We start from the raw sequence: 8,834 nt of genomic DNA on the forward strand, positions 1-8,834 counted from the left end.
TGGCTTTTCCGTCTCGAGGTTTTAGGTCGAGGGGCTTCTTATAGGCGAAGAGGCGGCGTCAGAAGGTCAACAGGGCGACTACACTATAGGGCGGCGCGGCCAGGGCCTGGGCCGCGCCGGCCTATGGTCTGGGGGCCCAGTGCCCCCTCTCTGGTGGTTCTCGTGTGTTCTGGATGCTTCCGGGCAAAATAGGAACCTGGGCGTTGATTTCGTTCAATTCCGATAATATTTCTTTACTAGGATTTCTGAAACCAAAAATAGCAGAAAACAGCAACTGGCACTTCGGCATCTTGTTAATAGGTTAGTTCCAGAAAATGCACGAATATGACATAAAGTGTGCATAAAACATGTAGATATCATCAATAATGTGGCATGGAACATAAGAAATTATCGATACGTCGGAGACGTACCAGCCGGCCCCTCCCCTATGCCCCTCATTATATAGGTGGAAGCCCCAAGAGTTGTATCCCAAGTCTTCGAATAAGACCCCAACACCAAAACCTACCTTTGGTGGGAAACCTACTCAAGATGGGAGTCCCACTCTAGGTGGGATTCCCACCTTTCCTTGAGGGAGGGTGGCCGGCCACCTCAGGTGGAGCCCACCTGGGACTCCTCCCTTAGGGTTTGGCCGGCCAAGCTTGTGGAGTCCCCACCTTCCATAGTGCCTTTCTTTCGGACTTTTCTAGAACCTTCTAGAACCTGCCATAAATGCACCGGATCATTTCCAAACCTGGAATATGACTTCCTATATATGAATCTTATTCTCCGGACCATTCCGGAACTCCTCGTGATGTCCTGGATCCCATCCGAGACTCCGAACAAAACTTCGAACTCCATTCCATATTCCATATCTACTTAAACGACATCAAACCTTAAGTGTGTCACCCTACGGTTCGTGAACTATGCAGACATGGTTGAGACTTCTCTCCGACCAATAACCAATAGCGGGATCTGGAGATCCATAATGGCTCCCACATATTCAACGATGACTTAGTCATCGAATGAACCATTCACATACGATACCGATTCCCTTTGTCACGCGATATTTTACTTGTCCGAGGTTTGATCATCGGTATCTCTATACCTTGTTCAACCTCGTCTCATGACAAGTACTCTTTTACTCGTACCGTGGTATGTGGTCTTTTATGAACCATTCATATGCTTGCAAGCTATTAGACGACATTCCACCGAGAGGGCCCAAAGTATATCTATCCATTATCGGGATGGACAAATCCCACTGTTGATCCATATGCCTCAACTCATACTTTCCGGATACTTAATCCCACCTTTATAACCACCCATTTACGCAGTGGCGTTTGATGTAATCAAAGTACCTTTCCGGTATAAGTGATTTACATGATCTCATGGTCGAAAGGACTAGGTAACTATGTATCGAAAGCTTATAGCAAATAACTTAATGACGTGATCTTATGCTACGCTTAATTGGGTGTGTCCATTACATCATTCATATAATGACATAACCTTGTTATTAATAACATCCAATGTTCATGATCACGAAACCATGATCATCTATTAATCAACAAACTAGTTATACAAGAGGCTTACTAGGGACTCCTTGTTGTTCACATAACACACATGTATCAATGTTTCGGTTAATACAATTTTAGCATGGTATGTAAACATTATCATAAACACAAAGATATATTATAATAACCATTTTATTATTGCCTCTTGGGCATATCTCCAACAGTTCTTTGCTATCAAATATGTTGTAACACTATTAGAAAATAGGGCTTTCGTCCAAAGCCCATTGGAGCTTTAGTCCCAGTTTAAAAAGGAAACGGAACCCTTTAGTCTCGCTTCGTTTGGACCCTTTAGTCCCGGTTGGTATTACTAACCGATACTAAAGGGCCATCTCTATATATACCCTGCCCTGCCCAAGTTTGTGAGCGGCACTTAGTTTTTTCCACTTCTTAGCACAAAAGGTGTATGTTGCTTTGCTCTCTCTTCTTATGCACAAGAGGTTTATGTTGCTTTGCTCTCTCAGAGGTTTATGTTGCTTTGCTCTCTCTTCTTATGCACTAGAGGTCCTTTTTCTACTAGTGTAAACTGTGCTATTTTGTTGTATTCATGGTAACTTGGTAAGTGCTATTGTAAATGATGAACACAGTGACTCAAATAACCATATTTTTGCTGCTGAAAATAGGTAGGAAACTATCAGCTTCGGGCCATCAGGCTTTCGCGTCAGGCCAGGCTCGGGCCTAGGAAAGAATGAATTTCGTCTGGCCAGGTCGGGCCTAGGCCTGACCTTCAAGCATTGGGCTTTTTTTGACCTCACCCGAAGCCCGGCCCAGCCCGAGATATGACCAGGTATACCGAAGCCTAATCTCAAAAAAATTAAAACTAGTCTAAGAGATTTTTTATTTCCTCAAAATTAAATCATCACCTTACAAAATGAGCTACGTCATGTTAAAAAAGGAACACAAGTCCATTCTTCCTATAAGAGTAAAACATCCATCTTGTCTTCTTGCATTTAGAGGATTGGTGGGATAATTCACATTTTCTGCTTTTTTTTTTTACTTTCAAGTATTAAGTTAAACCGTTACTTTGTTCTGTTTAGTCATAGACAACTAGAACCGTGCACTCTAACTCGAGAGAGTAAGTAGTTTTTTCTTCCTACTTCTGCGGATCGACACTCGTCTCCTATATTAAGAGGTGCTATAGTGATTCCCTGCTATTAGGGGTTATCAATCACTTTTCTAGCGTTGTTGTCGGAGAGCGTCGCGCTTAAGCTTTTATTCTTATTTGCACTGAACATTAGATTTACTTTAAGTTTTGTGTCTTGCATTAGTTTTTATTTTCAGTTTGTTGCATATCTTGCATTCACCAAATCTTGGAGAGGTTTACTTCTTTGACTTACTTGACTATGAGCTTTTCTTCAGTTTATTGATGTTGCATTGTAGATTAGTTTATTTTTAGTTTTGTGTTCAACTTTTCCTCATATAGAAAAGCGTAAAAATAAAAAAATGAAGATATCATAAAATGCATTTTCGGGTTTCGACATGATTAGAGATTCATTATGTTTGTATGTTAAAAACTTGAATCTTCCTCCTTGTACTAATTCTTTGAATAATAGAAATTATGTTGAGAGTGCCATGGAGGGTACTAATTGATGGGATTCACAGCAGATAAAACAAAAATTCCTACGAGAAGCGAACAAAAAGGAGATCCAATATGCGAGAGAAAAGATACAATAATCTACAAGATACTAGCAACAAGTGATATTAGATCTACATACCCATGTGGACCGCACAATGGAAATGGTTTATAACCATTCTCCACATGGTACAATCCGATCGCTGCCGCAACGGACGACGCCTACGAGCTATGCACACGTGCAACGCAACATCGTCTCGTCCTTCTTGATCCAACAAGTATAGGTGCAGAGGAAGATGGGATCTAGATGCCAATGACCCAAAAAGTGACTAGCGTTTCCATACGCCGGTGGAGATGCTCTCGTAGTGGGACTAACATAGCTAGTACCATGCAACAACATGCAATGACACATAGGCATTTAGCTCACATGGCATGTCACTAAATGAGGAGAGAGGTGCTTGTGGTAACCAGCTATGTTACCATAACATCACAATTTATTATAAACAAGATTAGTCTCCAACCTAATAAATATGATTTTATGTGATACCACACATATGTTACTAACCACTATAGAGATAGTAACATAGATTAGTAACATTTGCATGTTACTACGCTATGCTACTCCCCTGTATGACTAGCCTTACGAAAATGATATCAGCTTATATAGTGCATTCTGCCCCGATTGATCATGCATAACAATTGGGCTACCCGCAATCGAACAAAACGTAAGCGAATGGAAATAGTCGATGCCTTAAACACCAATGGGACTCTACAACGGATGACCCATCTAGTAATCCTTTGGCGATACAAAAAAGCATAAGTGGTGCGCGGGCGCCAAGGAGGAGGGCACACCATAGGCAAATGTTGGTGGCGACAACTCCAGTGAGGAATGTAGAACCAGACGTGACACGATAGATGATGAAGTCAGTCCAACTAACCAAGTCCATGGGATGGGTGGTCGTGGTTTGGTAGACTTTGAACTGGGCCCTTCTATTTTTTAGATAAACAATGCATTTTTGGAATTCTAGATTCGTTAGGCTTTGAATGGGAGCTCTATTCATGGGCCGGAGCATAAACAAGTATTCTTATTTTTTCCTTTTCTTTTATCATTTCTATTTTAATTTTTTTTTTGAATATTATCAAAATCAGAACATCAATATTTTCCAAATAAAAAAATTGAAAAATAATTTTTTTGAATTTGAGGTAAAGATGTTGAAGCCGAATTGGACACGCTAGAAGTTATTCAGATTTGCTTAGGGGAGAAGATAATTTGGAATGAGGCCACTTCAATACATGCTGATGTTTTTTTACAAGGTTGAATTCATGCATTGTGGGAGAGATCCGAACTTAGTTGCCAACGAGTTGGCTAGGGATAGTTTTTTCTTGAATCGATGAACCCCTAGCTTTTCAAATCATTTTTTTCAGAATGTAACTATTACAGTATATATTTCAAGAATTTATTTTAAATTTTAACATAATTTGAAATTGCAAAAAAATTCCAAACTCTTTCCCCCCATTATATTTGTTATTTTTTAGCTACTTGCAAAAAAATCAAATCAAAAAATTACATAATTTAAGAGATATAAAAAAGAAAAATGTCAAAAACTGCTTCATATATTGAAGATTTCCCAGAACGAGCAGAACACGTATGGAAGAAAAATACTCTACACCGGGCCTGTCCCAGCAGTGATCCGAATCCGTGGCGGACCCTACTACCGACTCCGAGTCGTGGCAATGGTGGCTAGCTAGGTAGCCCTCGGCCGCTCGCTATATATATACATCGCCTCCTCGTCTCCCTCCTCGAAATTCCACACCCGCGAAATCCAACTGCGAAATCGCTCCTGCAGCTTAGATCCACCGATCCATAGCCCGGGTCCGCTGAACGAACGTAACTTCAGAGCCTCGAGGAACACCTCGGCGCGCGCCGGACTCGATCGGTCCACAAGATGAAGATCAAGCAGATCAAGGCGCCGGCGTCACCCGAGCAGATCAAGGTGGCGGACTCAACGAAGCAGATCAAGGCGTCGGCGTCGACCGAGAAGAACCTGGGCCACGACAAGGTGGCGACCGGCGGCGGCGACGGGCAGAAGCAGCCCGAGATCCTCCGGACCCTGGATCCCGAGTACTTCCCCCCTCTGGTGAGCAGCAATTTGGATCTCTACCGCCCCTACGAGGAGATGGAGGGCTGCGTGATTCTTCCTGGCGAAGAAGGCGACGAGGTCATCTACTATGGTGAAGAGGAGTAACCTGGATGAACTTGGGTGATGATGAGAAGTCTATATCTACCTATGTGATGTATTGCTCCTGATGTTAGCCTTGATGTGGTTCAAGTGTCACCTGAGTGTGTTAATGCCCAGCCATATGTGGTTTATGAACAAGTGTCTCCTGTGTGTGTGTTTTGAATCAAACTATGCTTGTTGAATTCCTGTTAATTCTCTTCTCAATTGTTGCCCCTAGTCTGATGCTGTCTCTTATTCATCCTGTTTCAAGTATGTTTGTTTTATGTTATGCTCCTGATGTTAGCTTTGTAATTATAATGGCCACCTGGTTGTATGAACAAGTTTTACCTCGTTTGCCATCAAAATTTGTTTGCTGGATTACTCTTAAAATATCCCTGCACATTGTGTGCCTCCAATCTATTCTTGGCTTATTCATCCTGTTTTGAGGCGGGTTTTTTTTTTCTGATGTGGTTCAAAGAGTGCAAATGGAGCAGTGCAAGATTGTGACAAAGTTCATATCTATCTGCTATGTGAAACTATGTTATGCACCTGATGTTAGCTCGTGATTAATGGCAACAGCTATATGTGTTGTATGAACAAGTGTGACCTCCGACTGTTTGCTAGATAGGTTGTGCACCCATTTGCCAAACAAGCATATAGATGAACCTGTGACGCTTAATGTTGTCGATACACTTTCTCTGCATGCACGCATCTGCGGTTCTGCAAACTTGCCTCAGTGACTCTATCCTTCTAGATGATTATAAATCTTTCTTCCAAAGCTGCCCAGAATTTTCGAGAACCTTGATCAGTCAAGTCTCACCGAGGCATCAATTGTTTGCTAGATTGGTTGTGCACCCCTAATCATCCCTGTGACACAAAGGGAAAAATATACTATAAACTTCACTGTTTAGTTAATTTTAGAAACTCTTGAAACAATCCCGGTCCACGAGATGAAGACCAAGAAGATCAAGGGGGCGGCCTCGATGAAGCAGATCAAGGCGAAGGCGAAGGCCTCGACGAAGCAGATCAAGGCGAAGGCGTCGGCGTCGACCGAGAAGAACCAGCTGGGGCACGACAAGGCGGCGACCGGCAGAAGCAACCCGAGATCCTCTGGGCCCTGAATCCCGAGGACTTCCCCCCTCTGGAGAGCAGCAATTTGGATCTCTACCGCCCCCTCGAGGAAATGGACGGCTACGTGATTCTTCCTAGCGAAGAAGGCGACGAGGTCATCTACTACGGTGAAGAGGAGTAACCTGGATGAACTTGGGTGATGTAAAATCCAACCGAGCTGAGAAGTATATATCTATGTGATGTATTGCTCGTGATGTTAGCCTTGATGCACCTGACAGTGTTAAAGGCCACCTATATGTGATTTAGGAACAAGTGTCTCCTGATGTTGTTGCACGCTTAATTACCACTATCAGCTTCCCAGCGTTTTCTGGTCTCTTGGCGACCTTTATGGCGGCCGCAGCTGCTGCACCCAACGAGATTCCAACCTGCACAGCATCCATACATGCATAACTTCAGCATTCATAAGAGACGATCAACAGGAGACCCATTCACTGCTTAACCACTACAGATCATGAGAAATTAACCATGGCTTTTAAGGCGGTAAGGCATCCTAAAACGCTGGAGGGGCGTTCTACCGGCCTAAGGGCCTAGAGCAGACCTAAACATTGCTTAAGTGTCCTAAGGTGGATGCCTTAAAAACAATGATAGATAACACAGACTTGAGATTTTGCTAATATGAGATTACACGGTGATCTCCTACACCCTGGCATCTCCTGCATGAAGTAGTATGCCACTGAAGGTGGCTATGATGCACCGTGACAAAATTGTACTGGAATGCATTGTAGATATAGCAGCATTGAGATGGGGGAATGGAGTAAGTACACTGCCTCAATCATGGTGCCTACTTCATGTCATTATATCTAGAAGATCTATAAGGAAACCTGCCAGGTGCTTGCATTTAATAGAAAGCCAAGGGGGAAAACATGCATGGACTAGGATGATGTAAGTCATGATTTGCCTGCTTTTCTTTAAACATATGCGCGTGTTTTTACAACGAAGTGACGATATATCAAATAGAACACCACATCAATATAATGTATTTACCACACAAAAGAATGTATCAACATGTGAAATTACATACCAGCAATCCTTCCTGAAGAGCCACTTGCTTTGCTGTCTCAACAGCTTCGTCGCTTGATATCTAGAACAAAAGCAGAACATAATCAGAGATAACTATAAGAAGAGAACGCAACAGCAATAATCAAAAGAAACTAGAGCCACACAACAATCCCAACATATCTACAGTACCAACGAAAGCAAGAGGAGTGATTATTGTCTGATACAGAACCGAACACATAACTACACAGGTGGAATAGATAAGACTGGAATAAGCTCTGACCTCTATTACTTCGTTTAGAACGTCACTATCCAAGTTCCTTGGAACAAATCCAGCTCCAATGCCTTGAATCTTATGTGGGCCTGCACAAATGGGGTAACAGTTGTAAGGAAAAGAACATAAGTTAGACAAGCTCAGAGGAAAACTGACAGCAAACATACCAGGTTTTCCACCAGAGAGAATGTTACTTTTCCGTAGGCTCCACACCAATAACCTAGAAAAAGGTGGCTGTGTGAGGACTACATATGTGGGGCAGACACAGCGCATTTTATTTGGGCAGAATTCGAAGAAACCTTGATATCAGGATTTTTCTCCTTGAGGAAACGACCAGCACCAGATATTGTCCCACCCGTTCAATTCCACCAATGAATATATACCTTCCCTTTTGAATCCTCCGAGGCCCAGTAGTTTCATAATGTACCTGACTGAAAATTGGGCAAGGCGGGTTAGACATGGCTAGAGGGCGTATAGATAGATAGAGAATTGCAGCTATCTTTCCTTGCTACCTTCGGGTTAGCAGGGTTGTCAAACTGCTCAGGCATGTATGAGTTAGGTGTCTTATTCAAAATCTCTGTAGCTTTATCCAAGGCCCCTTTCATCCCCTTTGCGGCATCCGTAAGGACAAGCTCATGGGTTCCTAAGGAAGGGAGGCCTTGTAGAAGTACTATTTGCCCCCCACCCCCGGGTGGTCCTATACACCGACCGGGTCGGTGGGTACGGGGTGCAGCACACCCCCGACCTGGCGGGTATATAGTGGGCTGGCCTAACTTCTATTTTTTCATTTCTCGTTTTTCTTTTCATTTATTCTATGTTATTTTTGAATTTCAATAGTTAGGAACTTGAACAATTTTTGAATTAGAATATTTTCAAATTTGAACAATTTTCGAATTTGAAAAAATTTGAATTTGAAAAGAAATCAGATTTAAACATTTTTTAAATTTAAACAATTTTTATAAATTCAACGATTTAAAATTTGAATATTTTTTGGATTGGAACATTTTTCTAACTTGAACAATTTTGTTTCACAAAAAAAAACTTGAACAATTTTCAAGAATAATTTTCATTTTTTTGAAATTTAAACAATTTAAATC

General features: G+C 42.1%; 1 pseudogene; it reads right to left on the reverse strand.

The window, feature by feature from the left end:
• Positions 1-6,709: 6,709 nt before the first annotated feature.
• Positions 6,710-8,285, reverse strand: LOC127339319 (cysteine synthase, chloroplastic/chromoplastic-like; annotated as a pseudogene).
• Between the last annotated feature and the right edge of the window lie 549 nt (positions 8,286-8,834).

Source organism: Lolium perenne, chromosome 3 (genome assembly GCF_019359855.2).
Source record: "Lolium perenne isolate Kyuss_39 chromosome 3, Kyuss_2.0, whole genome shotgun sequence".
Classification (NCBI taxonomy): domain Eukaryota; kingdom Viridiplantae; phylum Streptophyta; class Magnoliopsida; order Poales; family Poaceae; genus Lolium; species Lolium perenne.